The sequence below is a fragment of the Ixodes scapularis genome, unplaced genomic scaffold (assembly GCF_016920785.2).
Source record: "Ixodes scapularis isolate PalLabHiFi unplaced genomic scaffold, ASM1692078v2 PGA_scaffold47__10_contigs__length_4178495, whole genome shotgun sequence".
In the NCBI taxonomy this organism is placed as follows: Eukaryota; Metazoa; Arthropoda; class Arachnida; order Ixodida; family Ixodidae; genus Ixodes; species Ixodes scapularis.
Genome location: NW_024609876.1, coordinates 2,735,068 through 2,754,630, shown reverse-complemented (window position 1 = coordinate 2,754,630; position 19,563 = coordinate 2,735,068).

The window sequence follows — 19,563 nt, the reverse complement described above, 5'->3', positions numbered from 1 at the left end:
CTTATTTCTGAGTCACATTTACAGAAGCTATTCATCATGTTTAGCACTTATGTCGTGTGCGCCAGCGAAACCACTGTTCCCTATGGTTCACTTTGAGGCGAATAAGGCTGTTGCGGTGTAAACGGGACGATCGCAGTTTTGCTATATATAGACCAACTCAGCTCTTTGACGTCATATCACTGCGGTGGCGCTGCTGTCGGCACTGCGCATGCGTTGCGTCTCGCTTCTCCTGGATCTGGTTCCTGCACACGTGTTGTGTGAGCAAACGAAGGCTGTTCTGTAAACACTGTGTTGGTGGATACAGTAAATAAAATGAGCACGAATTGATGCCTCAAGTTATTCAAAAGTAATGTCCAAGGAATTTTGAAGTAATTTCATTACTTTTCGGAAGTAATTGTAATGTAATGTCATTACCTTTAGGCTGCGGTATTTTGTAATGTAATATAATTCCATTTTTTTGAGTTTTCAGAAAAGTGATTAGTAATGTAATGTAATTACTTTTTGAAAGTAACTTAGCCATCTCTGCGTCACACCAAGTTTGCAACGGTCAGATCCTACGCCTCATTTCCGTGGAAACACAGCTACACTCTAAAAAAAATGGAGGAAAAAGGTAGCAACGGCGCGTCTTCCTCCCTTCTACTGACGCGCCCCCAAGCGGACACGAGAAGAGGGGAGGAACGAGACGTTTTCCTTTTTTTCCAGGCAGACCGGAGAAAGCTTCCGCCCTCCCGACTCATCTTCTTTCGGTTTTGTTTTTCGAGCACATCGCGCACGTTGTTTAATAAATTAATGTTGAGTTGATTGAGCTTCAGTGGCAGCGAAGGCCGCTTGTAATTCCGTCTTCTAGTCCAAACGTACAGAACATTTCGGTTGCATTGACGTTTTTACCACTAATTTTATCAAACGAGCTAACGAAGCCGCTAGAAACAGCGAAGTTCCGGAGCAGTGCCAGCAGCGCTACATACACTGGGTAAGACGGCCGTCTCCAATTTGCGGGACACACGCGGAACTACAGCAGCGAAACCACGAGGAACTGTGTCGACGTTTTCGACGTTATGGAAATCGCAGGAACTGCGTCCAAGGCAGGCAGGCTTTCCTGCCGGCTGCCTGGGTGCCGTCCGTACTGAGTTCAGTTCTGTTGTACCGTGCAGAGTGCCAACCGGCGTTCAACGTGGTTCTGCATTTCTGCGTGTCAGCAACATCGTGATGGTAGTGTTGTGGGTTGTGAACAGAAGACTGGAATTTTCGCCGATGTGACCGTGTGTCCCGCATCAGTGGTGTAACAACAAGACGAAATGACGTAAACTGTCGGGCATTGATGCCGCTGGTCGGGCCGTGATCGGAGAAGGCGAAGGGTCGCAAGATGACATCCCGCTTTACATTAAATAGTTTAAGGCCACTTAAGGGATTAGGTGCAGTCGATCGACGTGTGGAGAGTCATGTTGGAACGCCGGTCCCCGAGAGCGATTGCGCTTTGGGGAAATGACTGAACAGTACGAAATAATGACGGAAAGTACGTATATTTACAATGAAAGTTTAGCATAAAAAACACAGGTAAAATCGAAAAAAAACGTTATCCTTTATTTTACTGTTTAGATATACTACGGTTCCTGTAGAAACTGCCCTCCAAGTGGCGCGCTGGGATGAGCGCTAGAAGTTTTCGAGCTCGCAACGGCGTAGCTCCGTATACTTAACTCCTGCCGCAAGTCGCGGCTTTGACTGCATTCAAGTTGATCGTAAAGCAATTTCTCTGCCCGTGAAGCATCACTTCCAGCTGAGCGAATATCCGCTCTACAGAGATTAATTCAAGACGGCAATTGCAGCCGTGCGCGAACAGCACAAATAGAAAAACAAACACTACAATAGAAATACTGGCTACGAAGGGCCGCGCGCAATTATTTGGCTTTCAAATAATTACGGCATGATCGAGCGTTTTCTTTTTAATAAGAGATTCATCCCCTGAGCCATTAAAATAGTCTCATATATATGACATTGCTGGAAAAAAAAAACGAACATGCTCGGAATAGTTTTTATTGCTTAGGGAGTCACCGAAAAATTCCGTACGTTCAAAACGACCAGTATAAAAGGCGGAAACGCAGAGCTCGGGGGGTAGTGATCGGGTTAATGTGCTGTTGTATTGATGTTTGTATGTGCCATGCATGTGTATGTTCAGCTAATGCTTGTATGGCTTGTAGTGTGCGTAACGTGTCGACATGTGTGAGAGGTTCCCGAAGAAAAGGAAACGCAATTGTGACGTAAGAAATTAAAATATTTTTTTTTGTAAAACATGAATTGTGCGGTACATAGCGCCACCTAGCCTAGCTACTTGTGATTACTCTGCTTGACCCTGCCATCTGGTGGCAAGCGATTTAACATCCTTTTGCGCTACGCGGCTACGCCATGATTTCTGAGGCAAGCCAAGAGGTTGCTTCGGATTTGCTTTTTTTTTTTTTTTTTGAGAGCGGTTTTTGGTTTTGCGGGCGAAAGGTTTTCACTCCTTCGTGATGTGCGGTTGACGCAGCGGTTGACGAAGAAATGGTGGCTCGAGGAATAGCAAAGGTAAGACATAAAGTGCGCAAGCTGGGTGCCGGTTGTCTTCGTTGAACATCGCAGTGCTGATGATGAGAAGACTGAGTGACTGCATGCTTTCGAAACGTAAGTTTCTTACGTTTCGAAAGCATGCAGTCACTCAGTCTGCAGGGGGAAGCCGGCTTCGGAAATAAATATAGTTCGCGGAAAGCTCGTGTTACGTTTTTATTTGCTGCTCCTCTCGCTCCGTACAATAGACTGAGTGTTCTCGTTAAGCCTTATTGAGCTCGATTTGCTCGATTCGTGGCTGCCATAAAGAGATGCAGTCGACGGAGGAACTTTTGCTCCCCTGCTTAAGGGACAATAGTTTCTCCCTTTCTGAAGAAAGATATGTATCAAGAGCGTTCCTCCCTTTAGGGAGGACTATACTGACCCTTTCTTCTTAGAGTGTAGTGCTAACGACGCACCGCAGCGTTCCATTTTGCTTGCCAATGTAACTCTCGCGGAGAAGTGTGGAGCGTGGCAACCACACAACAAAAGTCCCCTTTCATTCAAAAAAAAAACATCTGTACCGCAGCAACGAGGGTGAACCACGTCGTAGCGCTCACGGGGAGAAAATTCGAAGGACGCTTCAGTTTGGCGCATTCTTTGCCCTGTGCTGCTACGTCAGAGCCTCCTCTGCTCCGATGGTGGAAGAGGAAAACGCCGTTTATGCACGCTTGGTTTAAAATACAATTACTCGTCCAGGAAGGCACACAAAATTCAGATTTCTCGTGGGAGACGTAATGGCAACAGCCATTGAAAATGAGGTCTAAATGTTTTCTTGATTCCGTAATTTGACCAGACAACTCATTTAGGCTAGAATCAAGTATAACTCTCATTCATCTTCTTCCAAGAACAAATATGTTAATTTGCGACGTACGCGACCCAAGAGCATCACTGTTATCGGCCTTCCACAATTGGCCAAATGATCGCTATGACTCGAGTAGGATTATTTCTTCTATCACAGATGAAAATAAGAGCAGAGTCGGACTTTCAATCCTGACGGTGTTGGCTAAGAAACGAGATCGTCAGCTTTCCACCGCGCTTTTTACCCACCACCAAATTGTCGTTTGCTACTAGAAATATTGGCCGTGACGTCAGGGATCGATGCACAAGAAAGCGTCACCGAAACATCTCGTCGCCCATAGAGAGGAACGCACCGTCCTCCACGTTCAACGTCGTGCATTTTCCTCCAGTCAGGATCGCTGTTCTTTGCGGGCGATTAATAAAAGTCATACATCGTTTCACATTTACTCCACCGGATTGTAGCATGCGCTTCACACGCACTTCAAATAGTGATCAGCGAAATTGCGACGCGTGAAGGCTCCTTATCTAATCACCAATATAGCAACGCCGGCAATTTCCCTCAAAGATGATACCGCCGACCCGCAGGCCACGCGCGGTTAATACGAAACAAAATTGAAACGTACGCCAACGCAAACCTTACACCCAATTAAAAAAAAAAAGAAAAACCCACAAGAAAAAAAAAGGCCTTTACTTTTTCGCTCAATTTGAAATCGAAACAGAATACGCCGAGACCGGGAAATACACGTCGCTGGTTCCGGGCCGCGTGGAAGGCGACAGAAACGCCGGAGAAGGGAGCTTCCCTCCTCTCCTTCCTTTCCCCAACGGGAACGAGCCCCGAGATGTGTCAACGCAGCGCCAGCGGCAACAGACGCGTCGAGAGAGGCACTCGTGCCACGAAGCGCGACACAATCGCAGACACCCGGAATATACATTGAAGCGGGTCGCTATATAATAACCCCGGGGTCCCCGACGAGGAGCGGGCGGCCGAATAATAATTGGAGCTCCCCCGACGACAATAACCCCGGCGACCACAAGTGGGTTTTCTTCTTGCCCGGGGTGGGTCCCCGGCGTCGTAATCAGGCGGCTCCAAGTGAAAAGCGGCTGTCAGCTCAACGTGCGCGAACCGCTGTCGGTGGCAACACTTGGTGGCCGGGCTGTTTCGTTCGGGCTGCCGCGGCGGCTCCGCGGCTGAGGCGGCGGCATCGCGGCGCGTGTTGTTGAGCTACAGCGTGCTCGACTACAGTGTCCTTTGCTTGGCGTTCTCGCTCTCGTTCTGTGCCCTTCTTCCCTCTGGTTCGCGTTCCGTTATTGCTAACGTTAGCAGTCATACTTTTGGTGGTTTTAAAGGGATACTGAAGCGAAACTTGAAATACACCTATTATGGTCAGAAATTGGTTTAATATAATAATAATAATCGTCTATTTCACCATAAGATTTTTATGGTGGCGATCAGGGACAAAAAGCTGTAGAAAAAAGCTTGACGAGGTCCCCAACCGCCTACAAGCAGCAGAGCAGCGTGATACTCACAGTATAAAATACATACAGAGCGCAAGCTATAGAAAGGATAGCAGAAAAGACCTTCGTCATCACACACTTTGTTAAGGCTGATTCTCAGGATTGTTAACTTTTTGTCACTTTCTAGCTTTTGAAAAAAGAAAAAAGAAACGTGATACAATCGCGACATAACTAATAAAAAACAGGAGAAAAGGATGGATGCACACGATCGACATCAAACAGAAGGCTTCGAATATCCTTGACAGATAATTTCTCCCAATCGAAATTTTTTTCGGGAAATAAATTTAATAATTTCGGAATAGTGTATCTGAGCATTTGTGTTCCGTAGTTCGTTCTGGGAGTGACCACCTCCCAACAGCTCGCAGAACGAGTGGGATAAGGATGAACATATTGGGAAAGGCGTCCAAGGCTCACTAGAAAGCTAGTATTTCAAATTTCTTCAACTTTTAGAGTAGTGGAAAGTCTGTAGTCGTAGAGAGAATATATACTAATAATGTGGAACTTCTTGAATAGATTGGCTGTAGGTTGATCAAAATCTACATTCGCGATTGCGCTCACGGCTTTTTTTTGCAAAAAATTTATTTTATCAAGATTTGTTATTGTCGTCTTACCCCTGACTATGGCCGTAAATTAAATGGGAATAGAACAAGGAGTTATATATTAATAATCTAATATTTGTTGGCAGTACATAGCGGTTGCGGTTTAGGATACCGACTATCCTAAACCGCAATGATATCCGTAAATCATAAACGCGCGTTTGTATTTCGAACGGATGGCTATATTTTTCACTTTAAGGGGCCCGATTGGGCGCGCGCCCAAAAATTAGCGATCGGAGAGCGCGATGCATCTTGGGATATTGGGCTCATTTGTGACGTTACTTGTGCCAGACGGGAAAGGCTACGGCGTGGGTGTTCTGGTTACGAGCGTTGCCAGTTGGTGGCGCGTCGACGATTTACGACTTGTGACAACGTGGCCGTTTGAGATGTGTAAGGGCTGCACGCACGCAGCACAACGGTAAGTCGGCAACCACGGCACCACTGACAAAACCAGCTGTGAGGACGGATTCTCAAAGCGAACTTACGACGAAAAAAGTGCGTACGACAAATTTGAGAGAAAACCCGTATTCTCGGAACCAAATTGTCCTAACTTTTGCGCAGGTTACGACAGAATCCTACGACAGCTCCGTAGCCGTCTTACGCACTTTCAAAGGCACTTTTTACGCTCAAATCAACATGGCCGACAGCGTCGGGTAGCGACGAACTAAAACTGTTCGTCGCTACCTGAACTAAATTTCAGAGGTCAATCTTTTCCCCTTGTCATCTCGATTTCCTTGTTTTCCGAGACAGCGGTGACGAATGCTGTCGTCGAAAAGGCGAAAAGGGACTCTCATTGATTTTATCTCCTTGTTTTGTATGATATGGAGCTCAAATAAACACCATACGGATTACCTTCGCAACACGGTATGTACACTTTTTTATTAGTATGCCATTTTTATTCTGGAGCTACGCGATGTCGGTCCAACCTTCCTCTGCCGAGTGTCATGTCAATATCGAGTTGCAATCGTAAAAGATCGGTCCAGAAGCGCTTACCGAAACGCGGTCTAACAGAGCGAATCCAGCACTTCGATCAAACGCGCGTGTCCGCTCCGAGTGTGAACAGGTATTTGCGTGGCTCTTGCTGACATTCTCGTAGTTCAAGCATGTCTTTTTTAACGTCGGCTCGCAGCACGAAACTCGCAGCAACTAATACCGGCCGCGCCAGAAGCATGCTCGGGCCGTGTCGTGCAAATAGCCGCAACGAGAACGAGCTCACTGTGGCCAACTACGCTTCGGCTTTCTCCGCCAAGGCTTTTCAAATGCGTTCACGACTAGGCTAATTCTGCCGGCACGCCGTATTGCCGCAGAACGGCGCTGCTCCTATGCCACAAGTGATGTCACGAGAACTTTCCCACCATCCACGAGATGAGAATTTGAAATCGTTTAATTAGGTTTAAAATTAGTTCTCCTGTGTTTTACAGCGCGATATTGATATTTCCGAGGTGGCGCTGTCCCTAGCCCATATTTATGCAGAAAGATCGGCGCTAAAATTTCGTTTCCGTACCCCTTTAAAATCCGGTTCGGCTACAATGGACCTCTTTTGAAAGGCTGCCCTCTTTTGGCAGCTCTGGAATCCCTGCACAGTGGCGGATTGAAACCGCAACGTTACGGCAGACTTTGTGTGCTTGGTTGGATTAGAAGGCGAAAATTCACCCACTAAAAAAAAAAGGATGAAAGCAGTGATGTTGCGATTTTGACACTCTTTGATTGGCTCGACGGCTCCTAGCCTTGGCGCCCCCTGACGTTAGCTATCTTATAAAATGGCTGGCGCGTTCCATAATACCCTCTAAGAAAAAAGGGCGTATTCTTACACCTTTTGTCCCATATAAGACACCCCAAAACTTCAGTCTGACGTAGAGCGCACTGATGTCGATCTGACGGTAGTAACTTTCACGAGGGGCTTGATAGCCGTGTGGTACAACTTACTAAAAGAGCTAAAGTACCATGTTACTTAATACCAAAAAAAAAAATGCGAGTTCTCTTGGCCCTACTTCAAAACCTCAGTGTTTTCTTTCTGTGGTCTTTGATACGTACTTTAGTTATTGAATAAATTATACCGTACCGGTTATTGAAGGGACACTGACACGGTGTTTATGCTCGCCGAGCTTTGAGTTGTACGTGACATACGAGAGCCCAATTACCTACAACGAAATTCGCGGCTCGAAATTCGGTTACTTTCCGCCCGAAAACCGCCGATCAAGAACTGGCCGGTTCGAGTCTCGCTCACTCTCTTTTCCGTGGTCACGGGCCGTTTTCTAAGATTTAGACACAACCACCAAATTTAATCAAAGTCGTTGGTCATTAAAGGTATACACTCAATATTAAAAAATAGAAAAAAAAATTAAATCCATTTTTTGTGACTTCTAAAAAGCTGCCAATATGTTGATTGAAAAAAAAAAGTTGCACAGACAACCGCAAGCATTCTGTGCTTTCACTGCGTAATTCTCAACATGGCGTCGTTTCGCATATCGTGGGCCTCGCGGGGACGGCGATGGCAGCTGACGGCGGGCGTGAAACCTCTGCTTCAGAACTGTCGTTCGCGGGACCGGCGAATTCTGTCTTCCTTCGAAAGAAAAAGTTTGGACCGATCAAAAGAATTGGTATTCGTCACGTACGACACGCCCGACGACCAAGCTGGCTTGCACGAAGAAGTCGCCGAGCCGTCGCCCCCTTCTCGTGGCTGAAGACATCGCTCGCGCGAACGTCAAGCACGAAGTGAGTACTTCGAGGTGAATATCCACACGTTCGATTTCTTCACTAGGTGCGAAAGTGGCCAATGCGTGGTGCTGCATGACTTCGACCCGGGAGTGCTTTTGCTAGAGGAAAATCGGCAGCAAACTTTTCAACCTAGTTGACCGGCTGCATTACTACAAACGAAAGAGTTCCCCCAGTAGCTCAGTGGAAAGACGTCCGCTTCAGGCGCGGCGGAACCGGATTAAATCCCCAGTGTCGGAGTACCGCTTTTTTTTTTTACATTTTGTAATATTTATTTTTTTCTTTTTTACAATTATCACTGAAAAAAAAATGTTGTGGACGAAACGTCGCTGTGCTAAATCGTATGGGATTTTTTTTTTCTTTTTTTTTTTTTGACACCTGCGAACACAATGTAATCACTTTCCACAAAATGCAAGGAGCATATAAATCGGGTAGCGTCCGATTTCCGAGGTGCCCGTAAATGTTCTACAGGAATTGCATGCAGCCATTGGTCCCGATCCCGTTGATCTTTCGGAAACTTGTGCAGACGTCTGCCGCACAATGCCACTTTTTTCGGATGCAGGACATGCAAGGCAGCTCTTCACACAACACCTTGGGGGTATTCTTTTCGGAGCCGACCACGGAAATGCCCACCACGGGCTCTCACTACTCGTCTCCAACTCCTCAATTTACAAAACATCTTGAAGTACCAGAACAGCGAGCGGAACAAACATAACTGAAAAGGAACCGCACATCAAACAGTTCCCTCCACGCATGTCACCTGCTGTTCGCAAAAAAAAAAAAAGAAAAAAGAAACAGGAAAAAAAAAAAGCGCGCGGTCAGGTGTAGCCAGGTGACTTCCGCCGCCACTCTCTCTTCTCCACTGCTCCGACCTCCGTGCGCGGGTTTCAGTTTCGGTTTGGAGCGGTTGCGTTTTTTCGGCTTTAATAAAGATATACGTGACACTGGTGCAAACTATTAATTGGGTAGTCTTCCCACAACCATAAAAAATCGCCTGGCAAAAAATGAAAGAAAAATGTTGGAAGTGTCAGTGTCCCTTTAAGCCCGTCGTTAAATTTGGGGCCGTATGTTCGACTATAGTACTCTGTACGTGGAACTGAAATTTTGGGGTGCATTATATGGACAAAATGGTGTGAGGTGATACCTTTTTTTTAAAGTGTATTAGTTACTCCGCCAATGTGCAGTGCTTTTAACATTCTAATACAAGCGACTTTTGAAAGTGGTATGTAGAGAGTTTCAGTAGATTGTTCTGCTAACTCCGACAACGGCACCCGATACTCCGCCGATGCCTTTTGCGTATGCGTAGTATCGTTATTGGGGAATTGTAGTAGATCGTTTCCGCAGCCCGCTAAACACCCGGATAGCGCTCCGTAATCCGCCACAAGACCTCGAACTATGCAGAAAAGGCTGGCGCCGCGCATGCGCAGCTGCGGCTTTTTCTTCAGGGATATGGTAGCGGAGGAGAAAACGGTCTACTACAATTGCCTATTGTTTACCTTTATCTGTGGTATCGGAACGATATATTAGAAGTCTTTAATAGAGCACTGCACACGCTTAGCATCGTCAAAGGTCGCGGCGAGCGATCGAAAGAAAAGACGGCTCGCCACGGGAACAATGTAGAGCATAGCAGCGTAGAGAGAATGGTTTTCTTGACATCCCTTAGATGGTGCCACGAAAATGTGTGTACTCCCCATGGCGTGACACCCTGGTTCCCGGGACCGGCACACCCGGATGCAAGTCGGGAAATGTTGGGCTTTGTTTTATTTTGTGACTAACGCAGCAAAACCGCAGTATAGCGGGGGAGAGTGTAAGATTTTCCTTGACTTGTGCAAAAATAAATATAGAAATATGAGTTGCAAATTCTTTCAACGTTAGACTTGAACCTGTCCCCGGCCACTGGCGCCAAAACTGCAGCCTGGGCGAGTTGGATAAACACATTACTGACTTCACAGCACACAAACATAAAACATTACTCCGCTGCTTTAGGATGAAAGGAGGGAGAAAGTCACAATACTGTGTACATGTTCCTTACTCAGCAGTTACTCAGCTGAGTAACGCTCGACACTCAACAGCGATAATCTCTACCTCTTCGTTACTCAGCTGTTACTCAGCTAAGTAACACTGGTAACTTAGCTGGATAAAGAGCTAAGGAGAGGAAAAGTCGCATTAACCTTTACCTGTTATTTTTAAATACAGGCCAGTCGCCAGTTACTCCGTTCAACAGATAATCGTTCAGATCTTGGCGCGCTTAACAGCTGTCTGAGAATGGCCCTGAGAAGAGGAAGAACACAACCGTCACGACCAGTGTAGGCCCACTTGTTCATTTTGTGATACAGCCGTCATATTGCCGCGGGCGCAGATGGCCAAGTAGGCAGCGCGCGCGTGGCCCTAACGGTTATGGCGCCTGCCTCCCTATTGAAAATTCCATCAAGCTACGTAATTTGGGACACTGACTGCCAGTCAGCAGCCTCGGTGGAACGTGATGGACCATCAGACGTCATCTGATGGTCCATCAGATGACGTCTGACTGCCACTGCCAAGGGAATTTCATCAACAAGGGCAGCATTTATACAAGAGTAAAGCTTTATGCACTCATAAATATCGCCGAATGCCTCGATAAAACAAAATGTTCGAGAAAAAAAAAGCAGCACCGCCGCGCATCGAACCCGCGACCACATGCGTACAAATCGGACGTCTTAACCACTGTGCTACGGCACCGTTAGAGAACCTCGATTTGACTATTCGGTTTATACGAAATGCTTTGGCTGCAAATGCAGTTAAGTCGTCAGCATGTTATGCAAAGCACTCGTACATCACTCGCCGTACTTCAGTTCTACTCACCTGCCATGTAGAGTACTTTCGCGTCGTAGAACGATCCTTTTGTTCGCGCATCACCGGCCCAGTAGACCCGGTACACCCTGTCGTCTTCAACTACACCGCTTAAGTCCCTTACATCGTCGGAACTCACAACAGGCTGGGTCTTGTTGTGAGTTCTGGTTCTACTAAAATATGAGACATTGTAGAGCCCGGGCAGGATCGACAGGTTGGAGCAAGCGGGCAAACAAAACGAGTCGAGAGCGATCGTTCATGAAAGCTCGGCGAAGCCTCTATGGGCGAAGCGAAGTGCGAAGTGTCGTGTTCGGCGCTTCGGCGGGCTTCTGATCAAGGTTGTCGGTCGGTTGCGTGTCATATCTCTAACGTCAGCGGTTTTATGGGCTCACGTCCCAAACTCGTTTTCTCGTGCATAGATTACTTTTCGTATTCATAGATTTGACGAAATAGTGGTATCCGAACGAACTTTACGTCCTTTGACCGTACGTCTGTCTGCACGTCAAAGCTTTCTGACGTACAGTCAGAGACAATCGATGTACAGTCAGAATCACCACCAAGACATCCTGATGGCATTTCACGGCGGCCGACTGCCACCAGGAAACCATCAGAAAGCCGACAAGTGGGGTCTGACTGGAGTTTGACTGTCGGTCAGAGTAACTTGTTGGCCAATCAGACATGCTTGACGTACAGTCAGGCACAGTCAGCGGTCCACTAGAAAACATTGACTGCCAAGCAGGGTTACATTGATGGATTTTTCCTTCGGGCTCCCACGCGAAAAGCCAGGGTTCAATCCCTGGGAGCGACGTGTATTTTGTTTATTCCTGCAATTTAGTGTTCTGGAAAATTCGCGAATCCTGTTGGCTTGTTCGAAGTCTGAATGTTCTACGCGCCGAACTTTCTACGCCGATTATTCCAGAAGCCCACGCGTGTACATAAGGGGTTTCGCGTGGTGAGCCAAAGTCAGTTTCGCCTCAGCGTTCCATCCTGCCGCCTTCGACGCCCGCGACGCTCTGTTGTTATCTTTCTTTTTCCTTTTATTTTCGGGCACAAGTTCGCTCCATTAAACGTTTAGTTTCTTCAGTCATTATCGCCTCATCACTTGTCATTCGTGACATTTTGGTGGAGGTGCTGGGAAGCGCATGCCCGTGCAGCGCAGCCCTCCAAGTTCCCGCAGTACGAGTCCGAACCCAAGCTCCCGAGGACCCAACGAAGACCAGATCGAGACCCGATCAAGTCGCCGCACCCAAGGCCTACAACCGGAATACGGACTTCTGCCACCCAGGACCAAGCAGCCAACGAGGCCGATGATATACGACCAGAAATCGCAGACCCCGACCACCACCGCCGTCATCTACCTGCCCGTTGCCCAGTGAAACCCGACGACCTTCCATGGCGAGACCAACGAGGACGTGGAGGACTGGCTTCTGTACTACGAACGTGTAGCACGCCATAATGAATGGACCACTGAGCAACGCCTCCGAAACCTCTACCTCTCTTTGGAGGGTACCGCGGGGAAGTGGTTCGAGAACCACGAGGCGTCGCTTACATCGTGGGACCCCTGTATCGCCGGCCTGAAAGAGACATTTACAAACCAGACACGACGACAGCGAGCAGAAGACCTCCTGCAAGTACGAACTCAAGGACCCAACGAGACGGTCACCAGTTTCGTTGAAGACATCCTCCACCTGAGCATCCGCGCCGACCCTCAGTCCACCGAGGAAGAGAAGCTGCGCGTCCTGATGAGAGGAGTCACGTCAAGCAAAGCGGCAGTTCAGAGGGACTAGAAAACTAACCGACGGCAGCATTCCGCGAACGCATCACTCTTCAGTAGTCCGGGATCCAAGACATATGACGGTACAGAACCCTTACAAGTGTTTTTATGGTGATCAAAAAAATGTATTGTGTACGAGTGCTGGTATATATTTACACTAACACGTTTAATTCGTTACACTATGCACGCCAACTCGTGAGCAGCGATTACTTTCCGAAGAAAGGGGGTTATCCTCGATAAAGTCTTCCTTCCGAGTGAACAGCTGGGACATTGTACTGTTGTTGTTTTTTTGTTTTTTTTTTGTTTACAGTGCGCCGACAGTATGCCGACAGCATCGAGGTTTCTACATGTCCCTGACAGCCAGCAAATCAACGGTGACGAGAAGCTTAGCTCCTCGTCACCGGTGGATCGGTTGGGCAAAGGGAAAAAGGGGCAAACAGTTTAGATCAGCAGGAGTCGAAGAAACGTGCGTCGCAAGGAACAAAAACGAGACTACAGCACCGGCGTTGCCAGACTTGAAGGCACACAGAGAAAGTTATGCGTTGCTTTTGGCGAAACATATTGATGGAAATGTTTCTTACATTTTCGGATATTCGTCGGCAAACTCTAGCATAGTAGCAAAAATTTCTTCGTGCCATCTGAAGCAAATAAATTGGTCTTCAAGTACGACATTACTATATTTTGACTTAAAATACCATACTATATCGATAGCAACCAGCGGAAAAAGAGGATAAACAAAATGACTGGCTTGTTTCACCGATAGATGGCGCATCTTGCTGCCCAATCAAAAATAGTTATTGTTCTATATCCAGCCATTTATTACAGTACATAGGTACTTTTTCCTTCCTAGGCACCGTTGTTTACCAAAATGGGTTTACCATCGCTTCGAGAAAACCGGCCCAGAAGTAGTCCACGTCGTGCGCATGAAGCCTTACTACGTTCGATAGGTCAGTGGACCTTGCGAGTTCCAAATGACTCTTTAAATTACCGTTATTTTTGTTTGCTTTGTTTTGGTTTGTGCTGCATCGGGGCAATGCCCTTTTTAAAGGGGGGAGTAATGCCGCGCGCGCAGCTGGCCAAGTAGGCAGCGCGCGCGTGGCCCAGCTCAGGTGGAGCAGCGATAGCGGCCCAGTCGGGCCGCGGTGACAGGAATGACTCTGCGTCTTCGGAGTATCAGATAATTTTTCCGCCTCTGCCAACTGGACCTACGATGCTCCACACCGTGTTTCTTCACGCCGATGTCCGGGGAAGCCCGTACCGTGTGGAGGACTTCCGCGACACCCTGAGTCGTCTGGCACTGCTCCCCGAGGTTCTTACCATAGGGGCATACCAGATGAACCACGTCTGAGCTGTGACCTTCAGGTCACCCGAGGGTAAACGGAAAATCATCGCTGCGGGCGACCTCGTCGTCAAAGGACGGCGATGCGTCGTCGTGGACCCGGCGAATAGGAACGTCCGAGTCAAGATTCATTGGCTGCTTCATTACGTTCCCGACGACGAGGTGAGGGTGGCACTTGCACCGTATGGCCAGGTGATTGAAGTAGGAACTGAGAAGTGGCGGGTTGAAGGAGTCATGGGCTGCGGGTCGATGACACGCACGGCTGTTATCCGGCTCAAGCCAGGGATAGGGTTGGAAGGCCTGCCCCACCAGCTGCGTATAGCCGGAGGACCGGCTCTCGTCGTGGTGCCGGGCAGACCCCGCTTTGCCTGCGCTGTCAGCGGACCGGGCACATCCGCCGGGACTGCCGTGTGCCGAAGTGCGCAACCTGCCACCGGTTCGGCCATGATGCGGATTACTGCATCAAGACCTACGCAACGGCCACATGTTCGAGTGGACAAGACGCCAATGCCAAGCATGTCATGGATGAAGCAGACGCGCAGGAAGCACTGGAAGGGACGGGCCCCGCCACCTAGTCACCGGGAAGCACAGGCACGCAGGTCGACCGGGCCGCGTCTGAGCATTCGCCGAATGTGGTCGCTGCTTCATCGGTCGACGCACCCACGGGAAACCGGGAAGAGGCGCCGACCAATAAAGACGAGACAGCGACAGGAAATAAACCATCGACGTCGAAGAATGAAGGGCCTCGGTTAGACACTGCGGTCCCACCGGTTAACGAGGTTCACATGATCGACGCCAGCGGGCTGGCTACGAAACGCCCGCATCCTGAAGACTTTGACTCTAAGCAAGTTGACGGCAGACCGACCCTGGTGGAGGCACCAGTGAAGGCGGCACCGCCTAAAAGGAAGCCGCTTCGACCCTCTCCGAGACCTGCACCCGAACCCAGGGAACCGGACAAACAGGCCGGTTGAAGCGTCCCCGGGCCAGCTCCTGGTGAGGATACGCAAGTCACTGACACGCGGGGACGTCTAGCCTTAGCGCCAATCTGAAAGTAGCGACGCTAAATGTTCGCGGGTTTGCCCCGCGTCGCAAACACTACCAGGTTAGAAGGGTACTAATCGATAATGGCATAGACGTCCTAGCAATTCAGGAAACAAAGGTTGAAAGCGATGAGGCAACCGCTTCCCTGCTGGCCCCTTTTTTACATTACTTTGAGGTTTGCGTCTCACGTGCCAACGGACTGTCCGGAGGATGTGTGTTGTTTTTAAGGAAGTCTTTAAACGCGCGTGACCTCTCCCTCACTGTTGATAGCGAGGACAGATCTGTTATTTGTGATTGTAGCTTGAGCAATGTCGAATACGGAATAATAAATTTGTACGCGCCAAACGATGTTAATTCTAGGAAAATATTTTTTTAAAAGGATTTATGCGTATCTAGACTGCCAAAGGGAAATCGTTATGTTGGGTGATTTTAATTGCGTTTGTGACGTAAGAGATCGCTCTTGTAAAACACGGCAACGTGATATTAGCACGGGTATTTTAAATGAAATGATTTGCGAATTCACTTTATATAATGTTGCGAATTACCAAAGAAATGACCTGGCGTTGCGGTACACGCAATTCCAAGGCACAAGTCATGCCCGCCTCGACAAAGCTTACGTGTCGATTGAACTTTTAACCGGTTTCGATGACTACAGTGCGTCACCCGTTTATTTCTCCGACCATGCGCTGGTTTCTTTCTTTATCGGGGGAAAACAGAAAAACACCAGCTTCCAATGAGAGTTGTAGAAACTTAATAATAGCCTGCTCAAGGATGACGTGTTTAATGAGTCTATAGATGCATTATTAGTGAGGCTGCATGACCGTACAGAGAGCCCCAGTACTAAGTGGGAATGGTTTAAACGGGAGGTCAAGCTAACTGCTATAGAACGTGCTAGTACGCTCGCGTACTGGAAGAAAGCAGAAGAAAAGCTGCTGCTAGATGATCTTCACCGCATTTCTAAACTAGAATGTGAAAATCCCGAACAATTTACAGATCGGCTGAGTTATATGAAACAAAAAATAGCTGAATTTGAAACAGAAAGGTACAAAGGAGCACTCGTAAGAGCTCGGGCGGAGAAATACACTCTGGGTGAACAGCCAACCAAACGGGCACTAGGTGCAGAAGCTAAATATGCAAAAACAAAAAATATCACAATGATAGAATACAATGGCCTATCGAGTAGTCGCCCTGCAGTTATCGAAAAGTCTTTTATCGAATATTATAGCAGTCTGTTTCGACGACGGCAGCACGGCAGTGACTCGCAGCTTAAAGATTATCTGGCGGCGATGCCCCGTCTAAGTGATGAGATAAAAGAGTGGCTGGAAGCTCCGATAAGTGTGGAAGAAATCGCGCGTGCAATCAATGACCTTCCGTCAAAAAAGTCTCCTGGGCCTGACGGTCTGACGGCGGCTTTTTATAAAAAGTACAAAGACGTAATTTCAGGCCCCCTTCATGCTATAATAATTGAAGCATGTGACACAAATACGATACCACCGTCTTTCTCAAACACACATACTGTTCTCACACCCAAAGTTGACGATGAAGAGAAATTAAAAAATATAAAAAATTACAGGCCAATAGCCCTTGGTAATGTTGATTATAAGGTTCTAATGAAAGTTTTAGCCCGGCGGTTGCAGAACGTCATTTGTAAGATTGTGGGTGAGCATCAGACTTCTGGTACCAAAGGTCGTTCAATTCTGACAAATGTTCGTACTGCGCGAAGTATACTAGAGGTATTTGACGAGGAACTAGATCAAGTTGCCATGATTCAGATCGACCAGAGAAGGCCTTCGATCGTGTACAGCACAGTGTATTGTATAAATATTACATCACGTTAGAGTACGCCAAATAATATTGAATTTCGTTCGTTTGGCATATACAGGATGTACTACCCAGTTGATAATTAACGGGAAGCTTACAACACGTCTTAGTGTAGAGTCATCCGTCAGGCAAGGTTGCCCACTGTCCCCGTTGCTATTCAGTATATTTCTCGAGCCCTTTTGTAGAAACATAATTAAAAATAGACTTATAAATGGTTTTTCTCTCCAAGATATAGAAGTAAAACTTCTAGCTTATGCCGATGATGTTGCTGTTTTTTGCAAAGATAAGAAAAGTATTGTCGAAGCGGTGCGTGAAGTAAAGTCCTACGGCGAGTTAACCGGCGCTGCCATTAATTGGCAGAAATGCTGCGGCCTCTGGCATGGGACATGGGCCACGAAGCCCGAAGTCTTTAAAGATATCTGTTTTATGTCAACGCCAACTGAGTATCCTGGTGTTCCATTCCAACATTATAAACGATGAAATGAATACTGGTCGACGGTGATTCAAGAGACGCGAAAGAAAGCGGGTAAATGGGGTGGGTGGGATATGCCAATTTTTACGCGTGCCACTGTCTGCAACATTTTTTTAATTGCAAAATTTTGGTATGTACTTCAAGTTTTGGCTTGCGCTAGAGTAAATGTACAAAAATTACGCCGTGTTTTTGCTGTATTCATTTGGCGGTCTGGGTGGGAAAGAGTATGTCGCGATAATTTGTTTCGCTGCGTCAAGAAAGGCGGGCTCTCCCTATTACATATATTTGTTAAGCAAGTTGTATCGCGGTTTTTGTTTTTTAGAGAGCAAACTAATCCTTTTCTTCGTGCTGTCATTCAGACTAGACTCGCGGAGGAAATTCCTTCGTTCGTTGTCTCCACGTGTTACAAAAGGCAAAGGCGAATTGGTAGTTTTCTTCGCGAGGTGATTGACGCTTGCCGGTTTTTGACTGTACGGTTATCTTTTCAATACTTGACGGTTGTCACCCGAAAACGCCTTACGCGAGATATTATAGATGCTGTCTTTCCTGTTCCTGTCTACCGTTCTATGTTTCATGCTGGCCCAGGGCAGGACGTGTTATCTAGAGTTAAGAAAATGTCAATCCCACCTTCTGTTAAAACCTTCTTCTTTAAGTTACACACAAACACTCTCCCAGTAAAAACTTGGCTTCATGACAAAAAACTGTTTGTCCCTTGGGGTGTTGACTGTCTGCTGTGCAAAAAGCCCGAAACTATAGAACATGTATTTTTAGACTGCTGGGACGCCTTTCTTTTTTGGGATGTGCTCCAGAGAACTATCAAAAAAGATTTTACTTTAACACCGCATGGTATCAGGTTCCTTCCTGTTCACAAGGACAGCGAAATTCCGGTTGACCTTCTTATGCTTCTGGGCCTGCATGCAATATGGTGCAGTAGAATGGCTGTAAGGCATGCTGCTGTGGACGCGCGGCCCGTTCGATTGTATTTTACAGAATCTGTTAGCCGCCTGAAATCTGTGTACGCTGCGTTAGAGTCTCCGCCCGACTGGGCGCCAATTTTTGGACGCTTTAGAGAACCTGAGAGAATTTTAACATTCATGCTCGAGCCCTGTGTTGTGCACGTATTTTTATCATTGTAATCATCATTGATTGTTGAGTTCGTGTTCACTGTCAAAATCGACAATAAAAAAAAAAAAGAGCGCGCGCGTGGCCCAACGGTTATCGCGCCTGCCTCCCACGCAAAAAGCCAGGGTTTGATCCCTGGGTGCGACATGTATTTTGTTTATTCCTGCAATTTAGTGTTCTGGAAAATTCGGGAATCCTGGTGCTTAACCATGTTGAATTAACCTGAGACTGGGGTAGAGAAGTGTGAAAACTCGTCTCGGTGGTCGTCGACCGAGATCCAGACAACAGACACCCGGCTTCGATCGCACCCGTGTTCCAACTGTCACGGAATGTTTATTTGTAAGACAAAGAAGAAAAAGACAAAACACGCGACGCCCTCCTAGCGGAGGTAAATCATTCAGTCACTACATTTCCCCACACTAATCCAAAACACACGTTACACAGTACAACAGCAACACTTCAACTTGGTCTACTAACGAGGTAATAAGTAAGCCTGTCGGGTTGCCTGCTTATTCGTGTACTGTGCCTTACAGGAGGAGCAGGCACACCAGGTTCGTCATCGTCATGACTATTGAAGTGGTTCTCAGGCTCCGAGTCCGAGTCATCTGAATCCGTGGATGCTGCCGGCTCACCGTGCTCCACCGGCGAGCTCCGTTCAGCATCAAATCTATTTTGGGATCTTGGCCTCAGGTGATCAGAGTGTACAAAACGAATCCTACTAAAGACTCGCACCAAGTATGTAAGAGCACTAATTTTCTTCGTCACCTTTCCGCTTGCCCATCCCGTTTCCTCCCCTCTCACGTTTCGCACCCACACATTGTCTCCGACATTGAACTCCCTCGGCCCTGCCTGTTGGGTGTCAACGCTCTTCTTGGCTTCATTTTGTTTTTCTCGGCGAAAAGAAGCAGAACCGGGTTTCAACAAGGCAAGACGTGTCCGTGGCAAGCGCCCAAGAAAGAGC